Genomic DNA, 11,421 nt, shown 5'->3' on the forward strand with positions numbered 1-11,421 from the left:
TCTCTCTCTCTCTCTCTCTCTCTCTCTCTCTCTCTCTCTCTCTCTCTGTGTGTGTGTGTGTGTGTGTGTGTAAGTCGATTTTAGCAAGCAATTGTATTTCATAACTGTTAATGGAAAACTTATTGATTTTGACTTTAAATAATTTTATACTATCCAAGAATTTTAAATATATTTCTCACTGCTAATAAAAGTCTTATTCAATATTATTCAGCTTTAATGTTACACGGCTCGATTTAAAACACCTGAAATGAGAAAAAGGAATTCATTGTAATAAAATGACTGAAAGCCCTACTGAAAATTACATTTGAGTAGATACTTCATTTGAGCAAGGATAATAAATGAGATGAGATTCCCAAATATTTTTGAAGTACCTATAAAAATAAGTTCTTTATGAGAAATCATTGCAATAGATTAAATAAATCTATGGAAAGAATTTTAAACTTGAGGAAAGAGTAAAATGGAAAAATATAAAACACAAATCAAATACATCAATATTATACATCGACGCCTGCAAAAAAATAAGTGGTTGTCATTTGGTTTTAACTCCCTAAGACAGCTCAGGTGTTTTGTTACAGGGATGGAAAACTAACACAGTTGGCCATACCTAGGTGGAACCATGATCTTAAAATTCTTAGAGCACACACTCAGTACAATCTTCTGTCAAACTCTTTTTTTTTTTTGAGACAGGGTTTCTCTGTGTAGCCCTGGCTGTCCTGGAACTCACTCTGTAGACCAGGCTGGCCTCGAACTCAGAAATCCACCTGCCTCTGGCTCCCAAGTGCTGGGATTAAAGGTGTGTGCGACCACCTCCCGGCTCCTCTGTCAGACTCTTAAAAGGTAGAAATGGAGTTAGTTTTTAAATATATGTCAGTGTAGATTCATTATAAAAAGTAATGGGTAATTACTTTTAATATAGTAATTCGTTTAATATATAATACTCAATGATCATCTTCAGACTATTAGCTTTTCCTGTCTCTACCCATCCTTCTGCTAGGCCTTCTATACTCTCACATATAGAAGAGATCAAACTGAGTGAAATCTGTGTTCTTTTATTAATCATTACACTAATATCCATATGTCTGCAAGCAAGTCTGGTTCTTTAAGATACAATGTAGCTCAAGAGTAAAATTGTAAGCAGAAAATGCTCTAATCATTTATTACAGAATCCTGCTTTGTTCTACCACTGACTGCACTCACTATAATGAAGAGAATTTGAAAAAAGAACTCACCATCTGATCCTGCCAAAAGCATCCTTGTAGAATGAGGCACTAAGAAGTAGTTATATGGAAGAACTGCCATCAGCTCATCTCCCTCTACACCCACAGTTATCATGTCATCTGGAAAAGGTACTTCTGACCTTGACATTGTTACAAAGTGGTAACATGAAAAAGAAAAGTGAGCTTCCCTAGTTTCAGGAGAACAGTAGAGTAGGAACAGCTGAACTCTAGGTTTCCCATGAGTGAGCTATTCTCTTCAGGCCATAACTGAGTGTGTGGATTAACTAATCACAGTCCTTGTGAACAAAAGTAAGAATAATAATATCCAATTTAAAAGAAGTAGAAAATCAATTTAGATTCCCTAAGGTATCCATTCTGTTTCTAAAGCATTCATGGTGCCCTTCATATTTACCTGACAGTGACTTCAGTGGTTGACCTAGAAATTAACAGCTCTTTTGAGAAAATTAGGAAAATCTCACCTCCTCCAAATCACTAAGGTTAACTGCTTTTTCTTACAGGGCACACACACAGGAGATCATGTAACTGTACTGTCAGAAGAAATCAGGCTATGGGGCTGTAAATATAGTTCAGTTGGACAAGTACAGGCCTAGAGATTATAGTGATTGGGACACCATAAAATAAATCAAACCTTCAGCTTATAGTTGTGAGAGATGAATTCCAACAAAATGACGAACACAAGAAATTCGATAAGTTCATAGAAGAAAACTGCCCCAAAGACACAACCATATGATTTAAGAAGCCTACAGAATGGGAGAAAAAAAGAGAAAAAAGCTAAGGGCCCAATCAAAATTTCCATGCATCTTATATTGTTTTCGTTTTTGTTTTTGTATAATAATCTTTACTTTTTTTCTTTTTTTATTACACTTCAGATTTTATCCCCATCCCAGTCCTCCCTCTGACTGTTCCACATCCCATACCTCCTCCCCAGATGCTTTTCAACAATGATGTCCCCACTATCCCACACCTCAATTCACCAGACCTCTCCACTTCCTGGGGCCTCCAGTCTCTTGAGGGTTAGGTGCAGCTTCTCTAACTGAACCCAGACCACACATTACTCAGTTGTATATGTGCAGGAGCTTCATATCAGCTGGTGTGTGCTGCCTGGTTGGTGATCCAGTGTCTGAGAGATCTCGGGGATCCAGGTAAAATGAACTGTGGTCCTACTACAGGGTGGCCCTCCTCCTCAGCTTCTTCCAGTTTTTCCCTAATTCAACCACCAGGGTCAGCAGCTTCTGTACTTTGGTTGGGTGTAAATATCTGCGTCTGACTGTTTCTGTTGTTTGTTGAATCTTTGAGAGGTCAGTCATAATAGATTCCTTTTTGTGAGCACTCCTTAGCCTCAGTAATAGTGGTGAGCCTTGGGGCCTTCCCTTGAGCTGGATACCACTTTGGGCCTGTCGCTGGACCTCCTTTTCCTAAGGTTCTTCTCTATTTTTGTCCCTGAATTTCTTTCAGACAGGAACAATTATGGATCAGAGTTTTGACTGTGGGATGCCAAACCCCTATCTCACTTGATGCCTTGTCTTTCTGCTGGAGGTGGGCTCTACAAGATCCCTCTCCCCACTGTAGGGCATTTAATCTAAGGTCCTTTAACTCCTGAGAGTCTCTCACCTCCCAGGTCTCTGGTACATTCTGGAGGATGCCCCTACCTCTTACTTCCTGAGGTTGCCTGTTTCCATTCTTTCTGTTGACCTTAAGGACTTCAGTACATTTCCCCCACTCAATATCTGATCATCTTCCCCACTTCACCTCCCTGCCCTCTTTCCCACCCAGGTTCCTCAATACCTCCTCCTTCTGTGACTGCTTTCTTCTCTCTCCTAAGGCTGATTGGGCCCTTCGTTTTGTTAATCTTTTTGAGTTCAGTGGATTGTAGCTTGGGTGTTCCATACTATTTTTTGGCTAATATCCACTTATTAGTGAGTACATTCCATACATGTTCTTTTGGGTCTGAGTTACCTCACTCTGGATGATATTTTCTAGTTCCAGCCATTTGCAAAACTTAGGATGTCCTGACTCTTAATAGCTGAATAGTATTCCATTGTGTAAATGAACCACATTTTCTGTATTCATTCTTCTGTTGTGGATCATGTGGGTTTTTTCTAGCTTCTGGCTATGACAAACAAGGCTACTGTCAACATAGTGGAGCTCATGTCTCTGTGTACTGGTGGAGCATCTTTTGGGTATATTCCTGAGACTGATATAGCTGAATCTTCGGATAGATCTACTTCCAATTTTCTGAGTAACGTCCAGATTAATTTCAAGAATAATTGTACCAATTTGCAATCCCACCAGCAATGGAGGAGTGTGGGGCTGCAAAGGGATGGTTTGGTCTCCCCAGTAGAACACTGTGTTTGAGATAGCCAAAGACCCAAAAGGGACATTGTCTGTCAGGGAAGGCATTTATCTCCCCACGCTTCAGGATTCCAGACCCCTCCCACATGAGACCTATATCTCCATTAACCTGCACCTTGCAGACATGTTTGGCTCAAAATAACTCCTCCGAGAGAGGTTTTGAGTCACCATCCATGTAGAGAGCATGACTAACAGAAATTTCCATATTCATGAGTTATTAAAGACCAGGAGGGATAGCTCATTAAGTTATTCCTTTTCCCCCTCCCATATTTAAGCCATGGGTTTTACGGGAGGCACACACATCTATACTCAACTACCACGCTATGAAGAATAAACTTCTTGGAAATCCACGGACTCCATGTGTCTTCTGGGGCCTGCTGCCACGAAAGCTTCCAGTCTTTGAAACTTCAGACTTTCTCAAGTATGTGGGACCCACTAGTGTGAAAGCCTCCGAGTTTCTGCCGACTCCCTGCCCACCTGCCCGCAGGTCGCTGACTGCAGGCCCGGGGCTGCCCCTACACAAGACTTTTCTCACAGAAGAGTGTTCCACTTTTTCCACATCTTCACAATCATGTGCTGTCATCTGAGGTTTTGTTCTTAGCCATTCTGTTTTATCTAAGATGGAATCTCAGGGTCCTTGGAATTTCCATTTCCCTGATCACTAAGGATTTTGAAACATTTCTTTAGGTGCTTTTCAGCCATTCAAGATTCCTATGTTGTGAATTCTCTGTTTAGTTTTATTCCCTATTTTTTAATTGGGTTGTTTGGGTTTTGGGTGGTTAGCTTCTTGAGTTCTTTATATGTTTTGGATATTAGCCCTCTATGAGATGTGGAGTTAGTAAAGCTGCTTTCTCAATCTGTAGGTTGCCAGTTTGTCCTACTGACTATGTCCTTTGCCTTACAGAAGATTTCCAGTTTCATTAGGTCCCATTTATCAATTCTTGATGTTAGAATATGAGCCATTGGAGTTCTGTTCAGGAAATTTACCCCTGTGCCAATCAGTTCAAGACTCTTACCCACTTCCTTTTCTATTAGGGTCAATGTCTCTGGTTTTATGTTGAGGTAGTTGATCCACTTAGACTTGAGCTTTGTGCAAGGTAACAAATATGGGTCTATTTTAATTTTCCTACATACAGACAGCCAGTTAGACCAGCACCACTTATTGAAGATGCTTTCTTTTATTTTCCATTGTATAATTTTAGTCTCTTTTTCAAATATCAAGTATCTGTAAGTGTGTGGTTTTATTTCTGGATCTTCAATTTTATTCCATTAACCAACATGTCTATTTCTGTACCAATACCATGCAGTTTTTGTCACTGTTGCTCTGTGGTATTGCAAGGAATGATTAGCTTGACCATGGGCACGTGTGGGGTGGTGAGCTATGAAAAACAGCTGGGCTCCAGGTTGAATGAGTTATGAATCCCGGATACCTGCTGGGACGGAAAGCATTCAGCTCTTCTTGGGCCTCTGGCTCTCTCAGCTTCAGCCCCCCTACAGCTCCTCCACAGAGAGGCCTATGGCCACCAGTCACATAGGAGTAGCACACCCACATGCAGATGAGGCATCCCCAAGCTCTCAGACCAAGCCAATAGGGGTTACCTGCTGCCGGACCTTAACCCACCCCAAACTGTATATATGGGCCCAACTCAGAAACAAAGGGTGTGCAAGATTCATCCCGTTGTCTGAGAGCTTCTGTCATGGTCCCTCCCCTCTTTGCTGGCCAGCCGGTGCCTCACTGGGGCACTTCAAAGAGCTGTAACACTTTCCAAAGAGCTATAACACATTTCCCCTCTCCACTATGGAGACTTGGTTGGTGGCAGAGGCAGCAACAGACTCTCCCTTTCTGCACTCCATCCCTCTGGGACTGCCCATGGGCAGAGGCAGCGGCCATTTGCACCCCATCCTTGGCCAAGCCGGAGACCCTCATGGGACCCCATCTGGAGCTGGACCCGCAGCTGACACACCAACATGGAACTTGAACCCACACAACTACAAGAAATGGTCTGCCCAACCCGAGAGGTGTAGTGCCAGAGCCACCTGTCTCTCGGCACCAAACCTCCAGCTGTGCTTGTGTGCCCCCGTCTCTATTTTGCTCTGCCTCCCTTACCATGAGCTCGAACAATGCCAAGACGTGACCACAGGAACTAATACCACTGGAAGGTAAGTCCCCCAACTCTGGAGATAAACAACCTATTACTTCCTCTTGTGTTTTCAGTCATAGCCATTGCAGATTTAAATAACCTGAAGGAACAATTGACACCTTCTGGCCAGACCCACTCTCTGGTGTTGGTTGAAGGTTCCTTCGACCTCTGCTTAAATCCCGACAACCTGCAACAGGTGTTGGCAAAGACTCTCTATCTAGACTTTCTTTGAGAAAATCAACAAGATAGATTAAACCCACAAACAGACTCATGACAGGACACAGAGACAGTATCCAAATTATTAAAACCAGAACTGAAAAGGGAGACATAACAACAGAAACTGAGGAAATTCAAAAAATCATCAGATCCTAGTACAAAATTCTATACTCAACAAAACTGGAAAATCAGGATGAAATGAACAATTTTGCAGACACATACCAGGTACCAAAGTTAAATTAAGGCCAGATAAACCATCTAAACAGTCCCATAAACCCTAAAGAAATAATAGCGTCATTAAAAGTCTCCCCACCAAAAAGAGCCCGGTATCAGATGGTTTTAGTGTAGAGCTCTATCAGACCTTCCAAGAAGACCTAATATCACTCTTTAAACTATTCTACAAAATAGAAACAGAAGGAACACTACCCAATTCATTCTATGAAGCCACAATTATGCTCATACCTAAACCATAAAAAGACACAATAAAGAAAGAGAACTCCAGACCAATCTCCCTTATGAATATCAGTGAAAAAATACTCAATAAAATTCTTCAAACATAATCCAAGAACACATCAAAATAATCATCCATCATGATCAAGTAGGTTTTATCTCAGGAATGCAGGGATTGTTCAAAATATGCAAATCCATCAAGATAATCCACTATATAAGCAAACTCATAGGAAAAAAACCATAATCATCTCACTAGATGCTGAGAAAGCATTTGACAAAATGCACCATGGTAAAAGTCCTGGTAAGATCAGGAAATCAAGGCCCATACTTAAATATTGTAAAAGCAATATACATCAAGCCAGTAGCCAAATCAAACTAAATGGAGAGAAACTTGAAGCAATCTCACTAAAATCAAGGACTAGACAAGGTTGCCCACTCTCTCTGTACCTATTCAATATAGTACTGGAAGTCTTATCCACAGAAATTAGATAGCAAAAGGCGGTCAAAGGGATACAAATAAGAAAGGAAAAAGTCAAAATTTCACTATTCTCAGATGAAATGATAGTATGCTTAAGTGTCCCCAAAACTTCCACCAAAGAACTCCTAAACCTGATAAACAACTTCAGCAAAGTGACTGGATATAAAATTAACTCAAACAAATCATTAGCCTTCCTTTACTCAAAGGATAAACAGGCTGAGGAAGAAGTTAGGGAAATGAAACCCTTCACAGTAGTCACAAATAATATAAAATAACTTGGTATGAATCTAACCAAGCAAGAGAAAGATATGACAAGAACTTCAAGTCTCTGAAGAAAGAAATTGAAGAAAATCTCAGAAGACGGAAATATCTCCTGTGCTCATGGATTAGCAGGAATAATATAGGAAAAATGGCCATCTTTCTGAAGGCAATCTACAGATTCAATGCAATCCCCATCAAAATTCCAACTCAATCCTTCACAGTTAGAAAGAGCAATTCCCAATTCCATATGGAATAACAAAAATCCCAGGATAGCAAAAACTAAACTCAACAATAAAAGAACTTCTAGGGGAATCACCATCCCAGATCTCAAGCTGTACTACACAGCAATAGTGAAAAAAACTGCATGATACTGGTACAGAGACAAACAGGAAGAACACTGGAATAGAATTGAAGACCCAGAAATGAACCCACACACCTATGGTCACTTGATCTTCGACAAAGGACTTAAAATCATCCAGTGGAAAAAGACAGCATTTTCAACAAATTATGCTGGTTCAACCGGAGGTCAGCATGTAGAAGAATGCAAATTGATCCATTCTTATCCCCTGTACAAAGCTCAAGTACAAATGGATCAAGGACCTACACATAAAATAAGATACACTGAATATAATAGAAGAGAAATTAGAGAAGAACCTCAAACACATGGGCATGTGGGAAATTTCTTGAACAATATAGCAATGGCTTATACTCTAAGATCAATAATCTACAAATAGGACCTCATAAAACTGCAAAGCTTCCCTAAGGCAAAAAAGCCCCTAAAACCCAAAAACCCAAGAAACAAAACAAAACAAAAAAACAAAACAAAAAACAAACAAACAAAAAAACCTATCAATACAACAAAACAGCAACCCACAGTTTGGGAAAAGATTGTTACCAAACCCAACATCCAATAAACGGCTAATATCCAAAATATACAAAGAACTCAAGAAATTAGACTCCAGAGAACCACGTAACCCTATTAAAATTGGGGTACAGAGCAAAACAGAGAATTTTTAACTGAGGAATACCAAATGGCTGAACAGCAACTAATGAAATGTTCAACATCCTTAGTCATCAGAGAAATGCAAATGAAAACAACCCTGAGATTCCACATCACACCAGTCAGAATGGCTATCAAAAACTCAGGTGACAGCAGATGCTGGCGAGGATGTAGAGAAAGAGGAACACTCCTCCATTGCTAGTGCAATTGCAAGATGGCACAACCACTCTGGAAATCAATCTTGTGGTTCCTCAGTAAATTGGACATAGTAGTACCTGAGGACCCACCTATACCACTCCTTGGCACACACCCAAAAGATAGAGGATAAGATTTGAGGTGTAAATAAACAAAATAACAAATGAAAATTTTTAAAAAGAAAAAGAATGAAAGCCCAACCAAGGATGCTTGAATCTCACTTAGAAAGGAGAATAAAATAAAGTCATAAGAGACAGATGGAGCACTGTAACTTGGAGGCGGAGGTGGGAAGGGGTATGAGGGAGTTCTGGATTAGATGTGGGGAAGGACAGGAGAGATGGGTAGATGGCCATGAAAATGAATGAAAATACAAAATTAATGGGGATAAGGAGTTGAGGGGCATCTCAAGGATGAGAATGAAACTTGAGATAAGGCTGGCACCCAAGAATCAATGCGGGTGACCCTAGTTGAGACTCATTACATTGGGGATATGGAACCTCAACAGGCCATCTCCTGTAGCCAGGAAAGAACTGCTGTGTAGGGGTAGAGACACTAACCCACCCACAAATCTTTCAATCTAGAATTTATGCTGGCTACAAGAAATGCAGGCATGGAGGATGGGGCAGAGACTGAGAAAAGGGCCAACCAATAACCAACCCAACTTGAGACCCATCTCATGAACAAGAACCAATATCTAACTCTATTAACGATACTCTGTTATGCTTGCAGACAGGAAAAAGTTGTCCTCTGAGAGGTTCCATGCAACAGCTAACTCAGACAGATATAGATAGGTATCTGTATCAGTGAATGGAGCTTGAGGACTCATATGGAAGAATATGAAGAAGGACTATGGGCCCCATAGGGGACAAGAACTCCAAAGGAAGATGAACATAGTCAACTAACCTGAACACTTGGGGCTCTCTGAGTCTGAATCACCAACCAATAAATACATCCAGCAAAACCTGGGTCTCTACACACACATGTATAGCAGATGAGCAGCTTGGTGTTCATGTGGGTCCTGAGCAACTGGAACAGGGGCTATCCCAAACTCTATTGCCTGTATATTGGATATGTTATCCCATGCTTGGCTTCACTTTGTCTGCTTGCTCTTGTTCTTGATAGCAAGTCCATTCTTTCACTGGCATTAGAACCTAATTATTCAGGAATCTGACATATACTAAAACCTGCTGAGACATCCAACTTCATAAGCTAAACAACAGCTGGCTTCTTGGGCATTCAGTTGGTACAGAGTCATTGTTGACTTTGCTGGACCACAGCCTGGAAAGCATTCTAATAATTCTCTGTTATGTGTACAAATAGATTTATATTATAGGTTCTGTTCATTTAGAGAACCCCGGCTAATACAGGTAGTATTATGTGACTCTATGTAACTATGTGACTCTATGTAATTATGTAACTATGTGACTCTAATACACTGATTCTCCACCTTCCTAATGCCATGACTCTTTAATATAGTTCCCCCTCTTGTGGTGACACCCAACTGGAAATTTCTTTTCATTGTTACTTCATAACGGTAGTTTTGCTATTGTTATGAATGGCAATGTAAATATGTGATATTTATGATGGTCTTATGCAATCACAACCCAATAGAGCCCACAGCACCAGCTGGACATAGGCCCCCAGCACATAATGTAGCAGATGTGCAGCTTAGTCTTCATGTGGGTCCTCCAAAAATTGGAGTATAGACTGTCCCTGAGCCTTTACTGTCTGCCTGCCTGCCTGCCTGACTAACTGTTTGACTGACTGACTGACTGACTGACTGTGAATCCTGAGTCCTTAAACCAATAGGGTTTTTTTGTTTTTTGTTTTTTGTTTTGTTTTTTTTTGCCACAGTGGAACAATGCACATTGTTCCAGACTGATTTAATGTGTGGTGGAGGGTTGGGGGGTTGCAGGTTAATAGGGTATAACACCCAGAGTGGGGCTTCCTTTTCTGAAAAGAGAAGGGGGAGGTGTAGGATGGGAGGGCTTGTGTGAGGTAGTACTGAAAGAAGAAGGAGGACTGATATTGGGTTATAAAGGTAATAAATAAATATTTAAAATTAATTAATTAACTAAAAACAATAGCCACAAAAAAATATAGTGTCTTGGGAAAGCTCTAACAAAGCAAGTGAAACACCTTAGTGATAAATACTAAGACATAGTGAAGAAAGAAATTGAAGATGATCTAAGAGGATGGAGAAATCTTTTATGCTCATGGATCATGAGGATTAAAATACTAAAAACAGCCATTTTATCAGAAACTATCTACAGATTCCATGACATCCCTATCAAAACTCCAACACAATCTTCAGAGAACTTGAAAAGATGATTAATTCATGGCACCATATGAAAATACACACAAAAATGCAGGATATTTAAAGTACTCCTGAATAATAAAAGAATTGTTGAAAGTATTGTTAAAGCTAAAGATGGAGGGAGAAAGGCCACTGACCAAATCATCACGGCCAATTTAATTAAAGCAATCATTAATTAAAGCAAGAATGGTTATTCATGTACACTAGTACCTCTCTCTGAATTGTGGTTTAAGTGGTCAGCATTCAATGTGAGGAAGGCATGGCTTTTATAGCTCAGCGATATGGTGTTTGAAAATGGGAGATTTCGTAGGACAATTAAGAGGACTTACAGGAAGAGAACATAAGCATAACAAGTTAGAAAATCCTGAAAGAAAGACAGGGTTGCAACTGGGCATATCAAGATAGTCATAGGTTGTAATGTCACCTTTTGAAATAAAGGTAGGGTTGTAAGATGGTTACAAGAAAAACTTTTTGAAAAAAAGCCATGAATACTATTCCTAGAATGCACAGTACAGAACTGTCTGTACTTCCAACATGGAGCATAGCCCAATCCTTGAAAAGCAAAAGTTGAATCATAAGCAAGAATCAACAAAAGATATGGATAAAACTTGAAGTCTGCATATAGAATGCAAATAGATCCATGGTTATCACACTCCACAAAACTCAACTCCAAAATGGAACAAAAATCTCAACATAAGAACAGATGCAGTGAATTTGACAGACAGGAAAGGTAGAAATAGTTTAAAAATATTTTCTCAGGAATTTTTTTTAAA

Source organism: Grammomys surdaster, unplaced genomic scaffold, assembly GCF_004785775.1.
Source record: "Grammomys surdaster isolate TR1022 unplaced genomic scaffold, NIH_TR_1.0 126197, whole genome shotgun sequence".
NCBI lineage: Eukaryota > Metazoa > Chordata > Mammalia > Rodentia > Muridae > Grammomys > Grammomys surdaster.